Source organism: Phyllostomus discolor, chromosome 11, assembly GCF_004126475.2.
Source record: "Phyllostomus discolor isolate MPI-MPIP mPhyDis1 chromosome 11, mPhyDis1.pri.v3, whole genome shotgun sequence".
Taxonomy (NCBI): Eukaryota; Metazoa; Chordata; class Mammalia; order Chiroptera; family Phyllostomidae; genus Phyllostomus; species Phyllostomus discolor.
This window is the reverse complement of record NC_040913.2, coordinates 42,982,776-43,003,753: the sequence shown is the minus strand read 5'-3', so window position 1 is coordinate 43,003,753 and position 20,978 is coordinate 42,982,776.

The window sequence follows — 20,978 nt, the reverse complement described above, 5'->3', positions numbered from 1 at the left end:
ATATACATGAGTCAGACACCCTACATACATGAGTGGTTCTAAGATAAAAGGAGAGTGAGGTATATATGGCATTTTGAGCTAAGGATCATCTTAGGGCTTCGAAGGGGAGGAAAGTAAGAGAGTAGATGTTCAGTAATCAGAAGTTTGTCCCTCTCTATTGATCAGTCAAAAACGCTTATTTCTGATAATTTATTATGGGCAGACACCTAATTCAAATTCTTCTAAGTAGTTGAGGGGCTAGGGTACAGGGGGTGGGTACAGAAATTTCTCTTGAGCCTGTAGGATCTTGGTGGCCTTTAGCCACCACAATCTGCATACCACAGAGGCACATCTTAGGGTGACTGGTTCAGAACCATTAAGGAAGTAAGGGAGGAAGGAAGCAAACAAGGAAGGGAGGGGGAGAGGGAGGAAGGAGTGAGGAAGGAAAAGGAAGTCAAGATGAGGCTTCCTGCCTTGGGTTCTATTTATTGACACATGTAGAGCATGCTTACGCATTTGAAAAGTTTTCCCAAGTCTAAGACAGCTGCTCTTCCAGGAGGGTGAGGTCTGCTTTATTCTGTTTTAGTTTCTCTGAAAACATCTGTAGGACACAAGTCTATTTTTCTGCTGTAGGAGGGCAATTGGAGCTGATGAGGAAAACTTAGGTCAGAAAATGGAAATGAATTCAGTTGTTTTAATATTCTTTTTTATTTCTCCCCCCAAAATAAAATGAAATCTGGGCTTTTTGATTCCTCTCCAGTCCACTAAAGGATAACTTTCCTTTTTCATTTAACTGATTTCTATCTCTAGGACTCACATAAAATCCCCAGTTTTGGAAGATAGACTTAATTTGCCAAATAGAAAGTATAAGAAGAGACATACTTTTCCCAACACTCTCCTGGCTGCTGCAGCCACTATGTCTTGTTCAGTCAGTGGGGGTGGCCCTGTTGAACTTTGGAGGAATAGCCAAACCATTTTCCAAAGTGGCTGCACCATTGTACATTCCTATCAGAAATGTACAAAAGGTCTTTTGGTAGAAATCATTACAGAAATATTGTTAAAAACTTCACAACTTTGAAGCTTTTAGCATCCCCATAAAAACAATATTATATCATTAATAAATTATTTCAAAGTACAATGGTGGTTCCTATTATGTGTTAATAAATAACTCAGACAAAAATAAACATGCATCTTGCCCATGTAACTTTATTTTCTTTCTCTCAGTTGTAGAGATTAGATCCAAACATCTTGACAGAGTTATATCACTCCATTCTCCTTCTGCTGTCATGACAGGTAGAAGGAATTACTAAATTACTCACAGAGCTTAAAAGCCAGAGAATAAAATTTCTAGAAAACACTTGTTAAAATATTTCCTGGCCCATGGTACAGAGAATAAAATAAAAATTCCTTTAGACACAGAACTTAGTACAAAACGTTTGAAGCACAAACAAGGTCAGTAAAATCATTGTTCATTTTCCCTGGAAAAGATACAAAGCCTAGAAATAAAGTCCAGGAGAAAACTGAGCTTGAAAAAGAAATTAATTTTACTGTGATAAAGCAGGCTTAGCAATAACCACTCTGTTACTTGCCCAGAGCAGCTGAACATTTGTACCAGGTAAAGGAATAGTAAAGAATTCTGACTGTTTTAATCTTATGGGAAGGGTTGACTGGTTGAAATAAAATCAGAAATTGGTAAGCATTTTAAATTTATCTTCATGTTTGTATAAGAAAGATGTGGGAACAAGAAAACTAAAAATCTCAGAGGGTCTTAAGAAAACAAAAAAGATGCAGCTTTTTAAAAACAAAAACAAAGCATGAGCTAGTAGAGTGCAGACCATTCTCCAGTTTAAACAAAGGAGATTCACCATAAATGCGAAAGTGTAACAGCAACAAAAATGAGGATGGTAATGAAATTACTAAGAAAAGTCAACATAGTAATGCTAAAGCAGCATAAAAGGCTCACCCTGAAGCAAGACTAGGAGGCCTTTGGAGCTCAGAGGCCTTTGAGGGGCCCCTCTGCATTTCCCTGGTTTCTAGCTTCGGCCTGAGCCTTACCCTGAAACCCCACCCTGGAACCCTGTTCCTTGCATTGGACCAAATGGAAACAATAAAGCTCTTTGCAGCAAAAAAGAAAAGAAAAATAAGAGACAAAGGCAGCATTAGTCATAACAAATTTACCAGAGGAAAAAGGATAAAGGATTACTTATATGTAAGAAAATATCTGTTAAGGAAATTCTAATTCTGAGAGGGAAGCCCACATAGTAGGAGAAGTTTCATAGATCAGAGAGGAACACAAACAACTCAGTTCAAAATGTTTAGAATTAGTAGGAAAAAATTATCTGAACTTTATATTTCTTTTAAATAATTGAAATATTAGATAATAGCTGCTCATTTAAGTTTTTCAACAAACAGTCCTGTCATAAAATGGATGAGAATCAGAAATAAAAATTAGAGGAGAATGTGTATTTTTTTTTTTTTTTTTTACTAACACGGACTCTCATATTTCCCATAGAACTTGCTTGGTAACATTTAAACAAATGAGCTTCCTGATAACACTAAAGCACCTAATGGTGAAATAGTACCGTCCTTTGGAGAACTTACTTCCACACCAAAAGCATTCAATTATTTCAGACTGCTAAGATGCCTTTTTAGAGTTGACTCAATTATTTAATAGGAAATATTGAAAAGGTAGAGAGCAGGGACAGTTGTGGAATATGGAAAGAAAACCTAATTACCTTCTAGAACGGTGCCTCACCTTTTTATCTGTAAAATGGGGATAAGAAAATCTTTATTTTGGGTACTTTAGGTCAAGATGGCAGTGTAGGCAGACATGGCTTGCCTCTGCGCACAACCACATTAAAATTACAACTAAAATATAGAACACCCATCACTCAGGAATGTCAGAAATCGGCTGAATGAAAGTCCGACAACCTCGAAATAAAGTTGAATGGCAGTCTGAGAACTATGGAATTAAAGAAGAAACCACATCCACCCATACTGTAGGAGGGGCACAGACACAGAATGGGCTGGTCCCACACCCACATGGATATCTTGGAGTAAGGAATCCCAGACCCACACCAGGTCCCCTTGCCCAGGATGTCAGTGTCAGGAAGGTAAGTCCCCACAACTTCTGACTACAAAACACAGCAGGGATTGAGTCCGTGGAGAAATGCTGGAACCCCAAGCAGTTCCTCTTAAAAAAAACCACACATGGATTCGCCTACTCAGACTCTCCCCCTCTGAGCTCCAGCACCGTTGTAGCAGCTTGAAAGGCACCAGTGGTAGACAGGGAGAAACTGAAGTGTCTGGCATCAAGGCAAGCAGAGGGCATTGTCTCTTTGCTGAACCCTCCCCCCACGGAACTGGTAAACTGGTGCCATATCTGAGACTCCATTAACCTGGCTAACATTGTTTGACTTGCCTTGGAGATCCTCAGAAGCTCTGCCCCACCCAATTTATAGGCCCACCCAAGCTGCTTTTCCATAAGAATGTCTGGTCTTGGCACCTAAATCCTATCTAACAAGCAACAGCTGGCTTCAGTGAGACCTAGTGGCAGTCAAATTAGATTCACTGGGAATCTCAAGTCTGGCATGAGTAGCAGCCTTTTCAGACTGCTTTGTAGCTCAGAAAAGGTGACCCTGGGCAAAACACAGGTGGGGGCTGACCTTGGCCTGCACCACCTGGGAAACCCCAGGGCCAGCACACCCAGCGGACAGCCACAGACCAGGTTGAAGCACCACCACCCTGACTCTGCAGTTTATCCTTCATGGAGGGTGGAGGGCAGTGGTCAGTGGTAATAGCCAATACTTGCAGCTGAGTGGCCTGGGTAAATCCCTCCTGTTGATCTGCCAACAGCAAGCAAGACTCAACTACAAGAGGAGGGTTGTCTTACAGCCTTTCAAGGCCAGGCAGGTTCACTCAGGATTTGGGCAGACAGATGAAAATGTGCAGAGCTGTGGGAATCCCTGACATGCCTTTATTCAAGGATGGGGTGATTCACACATGCCACGAGCCATGTGTTGCACTGGCAGGAAGTCCCAACTCCTTTATATACTAAATGCACACAAAGCCAGCAGGGTGCCAAGATATTGTATAACAAAGCATGATTCTGTGCATGCAGGCCCATTCCCAAGACTATGGGCATAGTGCTTATTGGGCCCATTCACAAAGCTGTGAGAATGCTGCTTATCTTGGTTGCCCAGACATCTGGGTGTGGGAGCCTGACTCCATTTACCCTACAAGAGTATGCTCAGTTCACATGAAGGGCACTCCTTGAGTACCCAGCTTGGGTGATAGGGGAGGCTGTTCTACTAGACCCTACAGGACTACATTAGGCCACACTACCAACACATGGAGTCAAAGCAGCTCTACCTAATACATAGAAACAAACACAGGGAGGCTACCAAAATGAGGAGAAAAAGAAACATGACCCAAATGAAAGAACAGACCAAAACTCCAGAAAAAAAAAGCTGAACAAAATGGAGATAAGCAATCTATCAGATGCAGAGTTCAAAACACTGTTTATAAGGATGCTCAAGGAACTTAGTGAGGACCTCAGCAGCATAAAATAGACACAGTTAGAAACAAAGGATACATTAGTTGAAATAAAGAACAATTTACAGGGAAACAACAGCAGAGTGGATGAAGTGAAGAATCAAATCAATGATATGGAGCATAAGAAAAAACAACCAATCAAAACAATAAGAAGAAAAAAGAACCCCCCAAAATGAGGGTAATATAAGCAGCCTCTGGGATAACTTCCAGAGGTCCAAGATTTACCTAATAGGGGTGCCAGAAGTTGAAGAGAAAGAACAAGAAATTGGAAGTCTATCTGAAAAAAATAGTGAAAGAAAACTTCTCTAATTTAGTGAAGGAAATAGATGTGAAAGTCCAGGAAGCACAGAGTCCCAATTTTGATGGACGCAAAGAACCCCACTCTAAGACACATCATAATTAAAAGGTCAAAGGTTAAAGATGAAGAGAGACTCTTAAAAGCAGCAAGAGAAAAGAACTTAGTTACCAGAGGGTTGCCAGATGGGAGGGGGATGGGAAAAATCAGTGAAGAGATGAGGGGATTAAGAAGTACAAATAGATAATTATAGAATAGCCATGAGGTTGTCAAGTACAGTATAGAAAATATAATAGCCAAAGACCTTATACACATGACCCATGGACATGAACAAAGGTGAGGGATTGCCTGAGGGAGTGGGAGTGCTGGGTGGGGGGGGAAGGGGGAGAATCAAGAAAGCTGTAATAGCATAATCAATAAAATATAATTAAAAATAAACAAAACTTCTGTTGAAAAAAATCTATCTTTTGTTGTTTTATGGTGCAAATCCAGTGTACTGCAACCCAGTAATGATGGCATAAGTTGCCTGTGGGCTTATTACCAGTAACAAGCCCCTCAGAGTGATCCTACCTATTTCTGAGAAGCCCCAAGGGACTACCTAGGTTAACTCGGGACATTGCCCTCTGGTTCCTATTTCAGTCCCTCTGTCAAGCTGCCACAGCATACCTACAGAGTCAAGGCTCTCCTAAGGTGTCTTTCTGCTCTCCCAAGTGGTGAACAACTTTTTTCTTCCTCACAACATGATGGAAACCAGCATGTGACTTTGTATGACATTTAAGGGATATTAGAAAGTAGGACACCAAAATAACCTGCAACTTCCACACAGGTCCAGCCTCATTCTAGGGCTGCTTAGAGTGACTACTCCCAAACTTTCTCCTAACCTGCCTCCTGAGGTAGCCTGTGTCAGTTGAGCGCTTTGGGAAATAGGGGTATGAAAGATTTACTGGGGAATGAGATCTGTGGGAAGACAAGGAAGGAACTGGGATTGAGTAAGAGCCATCAGACCGAAATGCATATCTGACAAAGACTCTCTTAGCCAATAGGAGCTCCAGAGAAAATACTGTCTTTGCTGAGGTGGACCTGAAGCAGTTAACACCTGGAAGCTGTCAGCTGACAGTACCCCTCAGAGCTGGGTAATGAGTCTCTCTTAGAGGAATCTCTGAGAAGCACACATTCCCATCTACCACACCACTCAACACAGCTAGTTACCCACTCCAAATCACCAGAAATGCCCCAGCCACGCTTTGCCTCCCATTCCGGCCAAACTGCCCCCTAACTCCAGAGAGCAGAGAAAATTGAAGGCCTGATTCCTATATCCTCATGCCCTGTCAAGACAGACCTTTCCCTCACAGGACTGACAATCAGAATGCCCATACCACTCATAGGAAACCCCACTGCCACCCACAAATTTGTGGCTTACCTATGGCCCTAATAAGACAATTATCAAAAAGTCTAATATTAGTATACAGATGCTCCTCAACTTACATGAGGTTACATCTCAATAAACCCATGGTAAGTTGAAAACACTCTAAGTCACAGGTGGCAAACTCAAGGTCTGAGGGCCAAATCTGGCCCTCCACCTTGTTTTATCTACCAGCACCTTGTTTCTACCCAGTGGCAGCACTGAGCTCTCACTTAACTGTTAAGGAGTAGTTACACTTATACAGTTCTAAAATTACATTTGGCCCTTTGAAGGCAACTGCAAGGCTGATGTGGCCCCTGGTAAAAATGAGTTTGACACCCTTGCTCTAAGTAAAAAATGCATTTAATATACCTAATCTAGCTGACATCACAGCTTAGCCTAACCTACTTTAAACTTGCTCAGAACACTTACATTATCAGGACTTAACCTCATCATGAGTCAAGGAGCATCTGTAATTGCCTTCCTCTTCTTATTGCTGGAAGCAGGAGATTCACATGGGCATTTTGTAGGCACATATGGGATGTGAAAACACAAAATACAATATTCAAAAAACACTGGCAACATAGTACTCAAGACAGAATGTTGGTCATGTGCCCTCATGACCACACGGCTGAGTAGAAGACATGGCTCACTGTGTGCCATTGCCCAGCATCAGAAGAGGGATGCACCACATATCGCTAGCTCCGGAAAGGATCAAATTTCAAAATTTGAAGTATGGATTCTATTGAATGAGTGTCACTTTCACATCATCATAAAATTGAAAAATCTTATGTTGAAGCATCATAAATTGGGGATAATCTGTATTCCCCAAATATGGGTTATTCTACTTTGAAAAGTACAATGTGTGGCCTATTAACAGCTAATCCAACTGGCACACTGCCAATTTTGGTAAAGCTACTTACCTGTTTCTTCTCTTCAAGGGTACCATAATCTTAGAATTCAGTTTCAACCAGGGAAGCCTATTAAAAATGAACAATACACTTCCAGCCAAGATGAAGGCACAGGTAGACACATTGTGCCTTCTCCCACAACCAAGATAGGGACAATAACAATTTAGAAACAGAATAACAACCAGAACTGACAGAAAAATGAAATGTATGGAAGTTGGACAACCAAGGAGTTAAAATAGACATGTTCATCCAGGCCGGTAGTAGGGATGGAGTCGGGAAGCTGGGCAGAGAGGGGTTGTGAGACAAAAAGAGCATTGGGACCAGGCACATAAGACTGAAGCAGGCAGACCCTGAGCACGCAAGTGGCAGCTGGTAAACCCCAGCAGAGGGGTGGCAACTGGCAGACCCAGTGAGGCGGCAACTGTGAAGCAAGGCACTGCATGCAACCCAGGATCCCAGTGCTGGGAAATAGAGCCTTGGGGCACTGATTGAAAACACCTGTGGGGGTTGAGGTGCACAGGGAGACTCCCAGCCTCACGGGAGAGGATGTTGGAAAGACCCACGGGGTGCACAAGCCCAATCACATGGGAATCAGCACCAGAAAGGTTCAATTTGCTTCGGGGAAGCAGTGGAAGGGACTGAAATTGGCAGAGAGCGGAGCAAGCACCATTGTTCCCTCTCAGACCGTGTCCCCACGTACAGTCTCACAACCCAATGACTGGGCTGCCCTGCCCTGGTGAATACCTAAGGCTCTGCCCCTCATATGTAACAGGCAAGACCAGACCAAAAAAAAAAGAGAGAGAGAGAGATGGCTCAAACAGAAGAACAAATGAAAGCCCCAGAACCCCTCCTTTTAAGCAACTGAAAGATAGCCAACCTATCAGATGCACAGTTCAAAGCACTGGTGATCAGGATGCTCACAGAATTGGTTGATATTGGTCACAAATTAGATGAAAAAATGAAGGCTACAATAAGTGAAATGAAAAAAAATACACAAGGAACCAATAGTGATGGAAAGAAAGCTGGGTCTCACATCAATGGAGTGCCCAAAAAGAAGGAAGAAATAATCACACAGAAAGGAATAAAGAAATAAGAATTCCAAAAAATGAGGAGAGGCTTAGGAACCTCCAGGACATCTTGAAATGTTTCAACATCCGAATTTTAGGGGTACCAGAAGGAGAAGAGGAAGAGCAACAAGTGGAAAACTTATTTGAACAAATAATAAAAGAGAACTTTCGCAATCTGGCAAAGGAAATAGACTTCCAGGAAGTCCAGGAAGCTCAGAGAGTCCCAAAGAAGTTGAACCCAAGGAGGAACACACCAAGGTACATCATAATTACATTAGCTAAGGTAAAAATGAAGGAGAGAATCCTAGAAGCAGCAAGAGATAAGGAGACAAAGGAGTTCCCATCAGATTGTCAGCTGATTCCTCAAAAGAGAACTTGCAGGCAAAAAGAAGCTGGAAGGAAAAATTCCAAGTCATGAAAGGCAAGGACCTCCATCCAAGATTGCTCTATCCAGCAAAGCTTTCATTTAGAATGGAAGGGCAGATAAAGTGCTTCTCAGATAAAGTCAAGTGAAAAGGAATTCATCATCACCAAGCCCTTATTTTATGAAATATGTTAAAGGGACTTATCTAAGAAAAAGAAGATAAAAAGCATGTATGGTAAAATGACAGCAAACTCACAATTATGAACAACCATACCTAAAACAAAAAGAAACTAAGCAAACAACTCAAACAGGAACAGGACCACAGAAATGGAGAACACATGGAGAGTTAGCAACAGGGGATTGGGAGGAGGAGAGAGGGGTAAAAGCTATAGAAAATAAGTAGCTTAGATGGTAGGTAGAAAATAGACAGGGGTAGGACAAGAATAGTATGGGAAATGTAGAAGCTAAAGAACTTATGACACATGGACATAAACTAGAGGGGGAAATGTGGGACGGGGAGGGTGTGCAGGGTGGAGGGGGATGAAGAGGGTAATGGGACAGTTGTAATAGCATAATCAATAAAATATTTTAAAAAATTTAAAAAATGAACAATATATGTAAAAAGTTCCTTGAGTGCCTTTGCTTTTTATGTAAATGTTACAGAACATAAGCAGGGGAGTCCGAGGGGGCCAAGGGCAATATACTATTTCTGAAAGGACCCCCTACCAGGCTCAATGGTCTGCTGCCAGAGGAAAGATATCTCTCAATGCCAGAGATTTGTGAAAAGGAAAGGAAATGTTTATTTAATGTTGTACAGACTTAAAGTAGTGACCTAATGTCTTCATCAAAATTCTAAAGTCCCTTAAAACACCCACAAACACACACAGTCCTTCCTTCCCCCTTTGCCCGGTCTGGGATACCCTTTCTCAGGAAAAGAAATAGAAGTCCGTGGCTCAGGCAGCCCCCAGTTCTTCCCAGTAATCTGTCTCGGCTGATAGGCCTCCCTTGGTTCCTGGCACCATCAGCTGGCTCACCGGGGATCTCTGCTAAAGCCAGGTGGTGGTTCCCCCTTCTAAAGCTGCGGGGTTCCCCACTCTGGCAAAGCCATGTGGCTCTCCTTTCTATTGCCACAGCCTCATGGTGCTCTCTGCACAATGGCTGTGGGAGTCTCCACTCTGGCAAAGCCGCATAGTTCTCTCTTCCAGGGCTGCCGCGTCTCGGTTTAAATCCCTACACCAATCTTCCTCTGCAGCCCCATTTATGACTCCTCCCACAATTGACCAATTGGCCACACTTGCCAGCACTCTCATATCCTTCCAGCTTTACTGGACTGCCCTAGTGGGTCTGGGCAGGTGTGGCCCCCTATCATGGAGCCAATCTTCTCCAAGCTCCCACGCAGGCGCTGTAACTTGGGGGACCTGCCCCCCAGTCATGTCTTGGTGGGGAAGTTACTTCCACCCCCCTGGCTCAGAGCATGGCCACAGCTATTTAACATATCTATGTAACCAGTTAAAGGTTATAGATATGTTAAATGACCATACCAGAGGAAAGCTGTTGCTATGCAAAACAGCTCTCAATGGCCCTGCTCCATTTTTCCCTTCCCCCAACTCACATGGGGGGGGGGGGTGGCGGTGAGGCCATCCTAATATTTCCTGGATACCTTGAGTTCTGAACCCCATTCTAAGTCCCTATTTGGGGCCCCCTTCTTGGCTGCACCCTGTAACATAAATGTAAGAAAATATCTATATAGTGCCAAATATTTAAGGGTGTATGAAAACTTTCTTGACGAATTTGTCACTCTCATTCTAAATATGACTATCATGTACTTTCAAATAGTGGGTAATTTCAGGAACAAGGAAAGTTCAAGAAGAGAACATTAAAAGCATTTTCTGGTTCTCCTCTTCACAGTATATACTTAATATGGTTAGTCCTAGCTCAAATACAGGTTTTTTCCAAAAGTTAATAGTAAGAACTTTGTTTTGAACTTGAAGTATATTTCCCATTAAAACAATGCTACAGATGGCATGCCCTTTCTTGATTGGACCCACAAAAGGCAAATCATCTGAAAATGTAAAGACTTTTTCTTCTATTATGAAATAGATATAATGTGTATCAAAACATTTTTATTTTTATTTTTTAAATATTTTACTAATTCATTTTTAGAGAGAAGAGAAGGAAAGGAGAAAGAGAGAGAGAGAAACATTGATGTGAAAGAGAAACATTGATCATATGCACCTCTGCCTGGGTCCAAACCCACAACCCAGGCATGTGACCTGACAAGGAATTGAACCGGCAACCTTTCACTTAGTGGGATGATGCCCAACCAACTGAGCCACACTGGTCAGGGCTCAAAACATTTTTAAACACAACTGTTCTTCAACCTCTTCACAACACAACATGGCTACTTACAGTATAAAGAAGACTCAAAGATGGGAACAATTATATATAGTAAAATATCTATAATACTCAAAAAGGAGCAGGGGACCAAGGGGTTGGAGGGGGGATGTGAGAAGAAAGGTTCTACAAATTTTCCTCCTCCTCTTTTTGAGTTCTGATTTTCACCATTCCTTAATTTCCCTAGTCCCTCTCAATTACCTTGCAAACAGAAACCCATGCCATTAGGATGGGAAGAGCAGTAATAGAAATTTCTCTTGCTCTCTCTTTCCCCTCTCCCTCCAGTGCCATTACTATCTCCATGTTTCTCCCTATTCTCCTCCATCTACTCTCTCTCCGTCTCAAAAGCCTCTCCATTCTTTTTTGTCCCTGATCCATATGCCTCATCATTCCTTATGTTGTATTATTTTCACCTTTAGATTCCTCTCCAGTTTATCTCCTTGTTTGCATTCCATGGCCATTGCCCGCCTCAGGCTCTCACCATCTCTTACCTGCAACCCCCATGATTCTCCCTGTCTCTACTGCTCCTCATCCATCTTCACCCCTTAAGTAAGACAAAATCCATTGTGTTGCTTTCCTACTTGTGGACCCTGATACTTTGGGTATAAAATCTAAACTCCTTATACCTGGGTCCTTCCTACTTCTTTAGCATCATCTCCTTGCCACCCCTCCATCCATTACATCTGACTGATTCCTTCTTGGACCCTCAGTCTGGGTTGAGCAGGCCTCCTTTAGCCCCTCCCAGCCTGTGAGCACCTTGAGAGAGACACCAAGTCTTTTATCTACAATACAGTGTTGCTGAATTAAGTACACTCTCCTACCAGTTTCGGACACAGTGACAAGTAAGGTGGGACCTTGGAACAAGGTGAGAAGAGACCAGGAGTGAGTAGGGATAAGAAATGCAGCATGTGCAAGAAAGATGCATCATTTTGAGTGGCAGAGGATCTGAATTAGCATGAGGGAAAGGAATCCTAGTGAGAGGGTCATTCTCAGCAGCTGATGAAACAGAGGGCCACTTTTACAGCAGCTGCTAGAGCACAGGTGAGAACTTGGATTAAACTAGGCACAGGTAAGCCAGAAATGTCCTGTACCTTTGTAATATATCATGACATAAAAAAAAAGCAAATATTAAAAATTAGTATCTGGGCTCTAATGCTTTTGTTGATGGGAGAGACCTGGTTCTTCTTGCTGATGCATGTAAAGAATTACATATCAGCAAACCTAGTAGTATATAATCAGTTTATTAGTGGCCCATTCCCATGGAAGAGAACAGGACTGGGTAGAATAGGGGGTGAAAGGCAAATTACAGGGCAAAGCAGGGTGAGAAAAGCAAGAGAGGCTGAAACCAGGGTGTCAAGCCCCTGGGCAGCCTGAGGCCAGGTGGCCAGAGGCCCTGTGGCCCGAGAGCCAAGAGCACCCTGAGCCCCTGAGAGAGAGAGAGAGAGAGAGAGAGAGAGAGAGAGAGAGAGAGGGAGAGAGAGAGAGCCCTTTGTTCTCAGGACTTGCCATAGTTGGTGGGATAGGAGGGAAAAAAAGTTACATATTGATTAATGGGTAAATGTAGTGCCAGCTTTCCTGGGAGAATGTGACTACCCAAACTTAGGTATGTGTTGGGGTCTGTCAGCCCGAATCCTTATCTTGCTCCAGACCCCGTTTGTTCATCTCGTTGTAAAACAAATATGTGACAGGAGGCAGCTAATTAAAATTGGGGCACTTTCCAAAGTTATTTATGGGCTCTTTCTGTAAGCATCAGGGACTCCTTTGTAAAACAGATAGTGACCAGAGGTAGGCAATTAACCAAAGTTGTTTTATGGGCTCTTTCTTTGGGCACCTTGGACCCTCTCCCACATTTAGGCCTTGGGATGAACACCCAGTTTCAAGGCTTTCTTTCCCAGATAGTGGAAATGCTACATAGAATGTTAAGCATTTCTCTTCTTTCTTGCTAACATAGTGTTTCTTGTGATGTTGGAATACCTGGCAATATTATCAGACCAGGCTCAGGACTGCTGAGTTAGCGTGTGGGACTTGTCTCCTTCCTCTGCCCTGCTTCGGTTTACTATTTATTCTACCTAATTGGTAAAAGGTGTTTCCTGGCAACCAGGGTGGTAAATGCTGGCCAGTAACAGTATTGCAGTCTCAGAGTTCTTCCTATCCTGTCTTCTGCTTCACTTTAGTCTAATAAGCTCAATTGAAAATGAATGCTGTAATTCTTGGGAAAAAAAAACCTCCTATGATACTTTTCTAAAATTAAATGTAAATAAAATCTACATATACATATGTATATGTATGCATTATATACAGTTGTATATAATGTACATTCTGAAACAAACTCTGCTGAGTGTGTTTAATAAAGAGTAGTAGCTAACACTTTCTTTTGCATGGGGAGACCCTCCTTCAATCTACAAACTTTTTCTTCCCAAGCAAATGTTGTTCTTAAAAACAGCACCTTTTCAAAATAAGAGCAACAAAACTAGACCCAGATTCTTGGTAACAGAAACATTTGCTTAAGAATTTTTCCTCCTTAGGAGTTAGGGGTATCCATGCATTAACTATGTCAGGCTACAAGGGAAACACTGATTTACTAATTCTGGAGTGGAAATTCTTTTTTTCCTATCCAAACCTGCTGATCCACAGAAACAACAAAAACATAAAATCTATCAAGGTCTACATAAATATGTAATTGAATGTGGGTTTAAAAAGAGAAATAGAAAGTATTCTATTTAATGCTTTAGCATAATAAATATTTAATAAATACAGCAAATTAAGAAATACTTTTGTTCTTTCTTCCTGTGACAGGGAAGGCAGAGGATAAGGAAAAATGAGGAAGAGAACAGAATTGCAAACAAATGAGAGAGAAAGATGCAGGGCCAGATAGACACAGAGAAATCAATATACAAATGGAAACATAAAGAAAGACAAAAGCAGAGCCAGATAGGTAGATGCAGAAGTTTCAAACTTCAGTAGGAGGTGGTTAGCACTAATCCAGGTGAGGAACACCAAAGGAGGAATGGGGTAGGGGTAAGGAGGGACAGCAAGCTGTCTTGGACATATTGTATTTGAGGGACTTGAAGGAGGTTCTAATTCAATAATTGGAAACATAAAACTCAGAGCTAAAGACTTAAATTTGGAGTTCATCCCTTTAGAAATAACAACTAAATCTGCATGAGTGAAAGAAAAATGTACAAGGTAGAGAGTGAAGAAAGAAGAGTGCATGTTAAAGAATGACTTAATTATCCCCGGCTGGTGTGGCTCAGTGGATTGATTGCCAGCCTGCAGACCAAAAGGTCACTGGTTCAATTCCCAGTCTAGGGCACATGCCTGGGTTGTGAGCCAGTTCCCCAGTAGGGGGCACTTGACAGGCAAACACACGTTGGTGTTTACTTCTCTCTCTTTACTTCTTTAAAATAAATAAATAAACCCTTTTAAAACAAAGAATGACTTCATTAAACTATTGTAATAACTTGGTTTTAGAGGAAGCAATGGAAATGAATATGCTGCATTATTTTGCAATATTTTGGTTTGACATTTTGTGATGCATTGATCTAAATGCCTATTTATAGCTATATTTATAGCTATATTTTGTTTCATGGTAAAGTTTCTCACATACACAGAATCAAAGAGCTAAGTGCATCATTGACAGCACAAACTAAATATCAGTATTCATTTTTCTGTTCTATACTTTAATTATGCAAAAGTTTTTGTTGAAATTCAGATGATTGATTTCTGTCTTCACTGATATCAATTGGTTATTCCTGCAAATTAATATAAAAACATTGTTCAAAAATGGGTTCAAAGCCCACTTAGTCTCTTCATTTGGTAGATTTTTAAATGAGTTAGAAAATTATATTTCCAAGATTTTAGGTGTGCAGATAAGAAACATTTTTGTAGGTGTCATTTTTACATTGATTAGACAGCAAAATCAATTAATGATGGAAAGAAACACTGCCAACTTCTCTTTTCAAAATGCTCTGTTCACAACACAAGTTTATTTTGAAAAGTAGTTAATTTCCCATGCTTTGGCTGACTTCATGTTAGATCCTACTAGACTGTTGTTTCCCCTTCTACTGTGGCTAATGGAAGAGCACTTACTAAAAGGTCAGTTCTGCCAGTTCATCTTCCCTTGGCTCAAAATATTAGTACCACCTTCAATCAGTAGCCTCTTTGCAGTGATTTTTAAAATGCTTTGTCCATTTTCTGAGGGTTAGTTTGCTTAAAACTAGATATTATAATCCACAAAATCTGTGTAAACAGTAGCTAGTGGTAACACTCTGAAAGCAAGTGAATGAACGGGATCCCAAAGGTCAACCTCCTCTCTCTGCGATTCTGTCTTCCCTGGGACATCTCGTGCACCTCACATGACACAGATGGGGTGGGACAACAATGTCATTCTGTGAATAAATATTAGCAAAGCCTTTAATGTAGATTTCAAAATAATAATCTCCTTCTCATCTTTAGACTTAAAAATATTCAAATAGGATTTCTATTATTTTGTCCCTACACCCCAGTGGTGTTTATTCCAGAACTCAGGGATGTGGAGAACACTGTCTCGAAGCAGTAGTTCTGAAATGTCAGAGTGTCTAAGAATCTTTTGAAGGTTATTTATTTATTATCAAGTTTATTGAGAAATAATTTACATGTAGTAAAATTTACCTGTTTAGTTATGTGATTCTGTGAGTTTGGACCACTCACAACTACTAGTTGTAGTTATAACTACAACTACAATGAAGATGTAGAAAATTTTTATCATCCCCCACAAACTACCTTGTGACTCTTTGTAGTTCATCTTCTTCCACTATTTGCAGTCCCTGCCAACCACAGATGTAATTTCTGTGCCTGTAGTTACACATTTTCAATTGAGATAAAATTCATGTACCTTAAAATTGACCATTTAAACCATTTGAAGTGCTTAAATATATTCATAATGTTGTACAACCATCACTGCTATGTAATTCTAGGAAGTTTCATCACTTGTGAAAGAATCTCCATAGCCATTAAGCAATCTGGAAATATTTATTTTAAAAGCTTGTTAAACATTCAGATTCCCAAGCATGGGTTGGCATTTAGGATCTGCATCATGCCCTGGCTGGGTAAGCTCAGTTGTTTACAGTCACGCTACACCAAGTTTGCAGGTTCGATCCCCAGCCAGAGCACATATGAGTCAACCAATGAATTCATAAATAAGTGGGAAAACAAATTAATGTTTCTCTCTCCAATCATTAAAAAAATTTTTAAAGTATTCTTAAAAAAGAACCTGCATCTTTAACAAGTCCCCAGGTGTTTCTGACTCACGTGGCCCCAAAATCAAATTTTGAGTAACTCTCTTCTAAAGATAAAGCTATTGTAATACAATGCAATACAGTTTAATTTTAGAAGAGACATGCATGTAGTAACTGGACTGTTTTCTCTGAATACCTCCTGGATCTTCCTGGGACCTTACCATATTCTTCTAACAAATGAGGTCTCATTGACATTAAAATTTTTCTTTCCTTAAACCCACTGCTCATTCAGTACCTGTGTCTCCTCAGTAAAGACTGGATTATTTCTGAGCATCTGTGATGGATGTTTCTCATCTCTTTGCCCTGTCCTCTAATCACAAAGTCACTTGGAGGCTCCTCCTAGTGTCATAACTCATGATGGCCATACCAAGAACATCAAAGTTCACGACAAGAGTACTGTCCTCCAAGCTTCCCAGTTGTAGGAAGGGTTCCCTGGAAACACACTCTGAGATGGAGAATTGCAAGTGAAAGGTGTTTTGGGGCAGTGCTCTGAGGATCTACACCTGTAAAAAGGTAAGAAAGGCAGATTGAGCAGAGGGAGATGCCAGGAGTCCAGCTAGTCCTATGATCAAATTGGGAGGAAGGATGGCCCTTCAATGTTGTCCCATATTGAGGCAAGCTAGCTGGGCCTTTGTATTCCTGCAGTAGCCAGTCATTGGCTACAGACTGCCCCTGGGGGCAGGGGAGGGGAGCAATTCCCTGTGGTAGAGAGCATGGTCTTGCGAGGAGGAGAACAGCTGTGAGTCATCAGCAGCTGGTAGTCCCAGTACCTGAGGTAGGGGTGTTTAGTCCCTGAAGAGGGTATCTCAGCAGCACACTATAGTATCCACTACAGTCCCACTCGTTGGCCTCTTATACCCAGGTGCTTTCTTGATAGTAAATTCATTTCATCTGGAAATAGTTTACTCAGGATTCTGGTTGGTCTTCTTTCCAGGGAATTTTTTAAGAAAAGGTCAATAGCAAGAACAAAAGCGCTGCTGAAGCAGTTGATCCGGAGGCTGTAACTCAGGGGTGTTAAACTCATTTTCACCAAGGACCACATCAACCTCACAGTTGCCTTCAAAAGGCCAAATGTAATTTTAGGTCTGTATAAATGTAACTACTCCTTACCAGTTAAGTGAGAGCTCAGCACTGCTGCTGGGTAGAAACAAGGTGCCAAGCTGAATAAAACAAGGTGGAGGGCTGAATTGGGCCTTGTATTTGCCACCTATGTGTTAGTTATTTAGATTAGGATTACTCAATTTAGTTACTATGGACATTTTAGGCCACATAATTCTTTGTTGTAAGTGGTTGTCCTATTCATTGTAGAATGTTTAATTTAGTAGCATCCCTAGCCTGACCCACTAGATGCCAGTACTACCCTATTTCCAATTCTGAAAATCAGAAATGTCTCCAGACATTGCCAAACGTTCCTTGGGTAGCAAAACTGCTACTTGTTGAGAATCATTGATTTAAATGGTGATTGCTCCCAGGGTTTTTTGTTTTTGTTTTTGTTTTATTGTTGTTCAAGTATAGTTGTCTCCATTTTCACCCCACCACACAGCCCCTGCCCCACCCATCCCCTCCTCCCACCCTAGAACCCACCCCCTTTGGCTTTGTCTGTGTGTCCCTTACACATGTTCCTTCTCCTATTTTTCCCCATTATCCCTCTCTCCCCTCCTCTCTGGTTACTGTCAGTTTGTTCTTTATTTCAATACCTCTGGTTGTATTTTGCTTGCTTGTTTGTTTTGTTGATTAGGTTCCACTTATAGGTGAGATCATGTATTTGTCTTTCACTGCCTGGCTTATTTCACTTAGCATAATGCTCTCCAGTTCCATCCATACTGTTACAAAGGGTGGGAGCTCCTTCTTTCTACTGTGTAGCATTCCACTATGTAAATGTACCATAATTTTTTGATCCACTCATTTACCGATGGGCACTTAGTTGCTTTTAGCACTTGGGTACTGTAAATTGTGCTATTACAAACATAAGGGTGCATAGGTTCTTTTGAACTGGTGTTTCAGGATTCTTATGGTATAATCCCGGCAGTGGACGTGCTGGGTCAAAAGGCAGTTCCACTTCTAGTTTTCTGAGGAAGTTCCATACTGTTTTCCATAATGGCTACACTGTACATTTTTCCTAACAGTGTACTGGGGTTCCCTTTTCTCCATAAGCTCTCCAACACTTGTTTGTTGATTTATTTATGATGGCCATTTTCACCAGTATGAGGTGGTACTCATGGTGGTTTTAATTTGCATCTCTCTGATAGCTAGTGATGCTGAGTGTCTTTTTATGTCTCTGGACCCTCATTATGTCCTCCTTAGAGAAGTGTCTGTTCAGGTCCTTTGCACACTTTTTAATTGGGTTGTTTGTCTTCTTGGAGTGGACTCGTGTGAGGTCTTTATAAATTTTGGAGATAAAATCCTTGTCTGAGGTCTCATTTGCAAATATGTTTTCCCATACAGTTGGTTCCCTTTTCATTTAAATTCTATTTCTTTAGCCATGCAGACGTTTTTTTATTTTGATGAGGTCCAACTTGTTTATTCTTTCCTTTATGTCCCTTGATCTAGGGGACATATAGGTGAAAATATTTCTGCATGGAATATCTGAGATTTTCTTGCCTATGTTCTCCTCTAGGACTTTTATGGTATCACGACTTATATTTAAGTCTTTCATCCACCTTGAATTTATTTTTGTGTATGGTATAAGTTGGTGATCCAGTTTCATTTTTTTGCATGTAGCTGTCCAGATCTTCCAACACTGTTTGTTGAGGAGGCTATTTTTACTCCATTTTATGCCTCTGCCTCCTCTGTTGGATACTAATTGACCATAGAGACTTGGGTTTTTTTCCGGGCTCTATTCTGTTTCATTGGCCTATGTGTCTGTTCTTATGCCAGTACCATACTGTTTTGATTACAGTGTCCTTGTAATATAGTTTTATATCAGGTATTGTGATCCCTCCTACTTTGTTCTTCTTTCTCAAAGTCGCTGCAACTATTCAGGGTCATTTATGGTTCCATATAAAGTTTTGAAATGTTTGTTCTATATCTGTGAAATATGTCATTGGTATTTTACTAGGGGGTGCGTTGAATCTATAAATTGCTTTGGGTAGTATGGACATTTTGATGATGATAATTCTAATCCATGAACACAGTATATGCTTCCAATTATTTGTGTCTCCCTTAATTTCTTTGTTCAGTGTTGTACAGTTTTCTGAGTATAGGTTTTTCACCTCCTTGGTAAGGTTTATACCTAGGTACTCTATGTTTCTTGTTGCTATAACAAATGGGATTTTTTTTCCTTGATTCTGGATCTTTCATTGTTGGTATATAAAAATGTCTTTGATTCCTGAATATTGACTTTGATCCTACTGTTTTGCCAATTTTCCTTATTAAGTCGAGTAGTTTTTTTGGTGGAGTCTATAGGGTTTTCTACATACACTATCATATCAGCTGCAAACAGTGACAGTTTTACTTCCTCCTTTCTAGTTTGGATGCCTTTTATTTTTGTTTCTTGTCTGATTGCTGTGCCTAGGACTTCCAATACTATGTTGAATAGGAGTGGTGAAAGCAGGCATCCTTGTCTTGTTCCTGATCTTAGTGGGAAAGCTTTTAGTTTTTGTCCATTGAGTGTGATGTGGGCTGCAGGTTTCTCCTATATGACCTTTATTATGTTGAGCTGTGCTCCCTCTACTCCCACTTTGCTGAGTGTTTTTTATCATAAATGGGTGCTGTAGCTTATCAAATGCTTTTTCCAAACCTATTGATAGGATCATGTGATTTTTTTTCTTTCCTTTTGTTTATGTGATGTATTATGTTTATTGATTTGTGAATATTGTACCATCCTTGCATCCCTGGGATGAATCCCATTTGATGACGGTGTATGGTCTTTTTAATGTATTGCTGGATGTGGTTGGCCAATGTTTTGTTGAGGATTTTAGTATCTATGTTCATCAGCATTGTTGGCCTGTAGTTTTCTTTCTTTATTGTATCTTTACCTGTTTTGGGGATTAGGATGATGCTGGCTTCGTAAAACAAGTTTGGGAGTCTTCCCTCTTCTAGAATTTTTTGGAATAGTCTGAGAAGAATAGGTGTTAGCTCTTCTTTAAATGTTTTGTAAAATTCTCCTGTGAAACCATCTGGTCCAGGGCTTTTGTGTGCCAGGAGTTTCTTGATTACTGCTTTGATTTTGTCAACTGTTATTGGTCTGTTCAGGCTTTCTGCTTCTTTTTCATTCAGTTTTGGGAGATTTTATTTTTACTAGAAATTTGTCCATTTCACCCTCATTTTCAAATTTCTTGGCATATAGTTCTTCGTAGTAATTCCTTACAGTCCTTTGTATTTCTGTGGTATCAGTTGTAATCTCTCCTCTTTCATTTCTGATTTTGTTTATTTGGGTTCTCTCTCTGTTTTTCTTGATGAGTCTGCTTAAAGGCTTGTTGACTTTGTTTATCTTTTCAAAGAACCAGCTCCTGGATTTATTGATCCTTTGGACTGTTGTTTTAGTCTCTATGTTGTTTAATTCTGCTCTGATCTTATTTCCTTCCTTCTACTCACTCTGGGCTTTGTTTGTTGTTGTTCTTCCAGTTCTTGTAGATATAGGGTTAGGTTGTTTATTTGAAATGTTTCTATCTTTTTTAGGTAGGCCTGTATCACTATGAACTTTCCTCTCAGGACTGCCTTTGCTGTGTTTCATAAGTTTTGAACTATTGTGTGTTCATTTTCATTTGTTTCTAGAATTTTTTTGATTTCTTCCT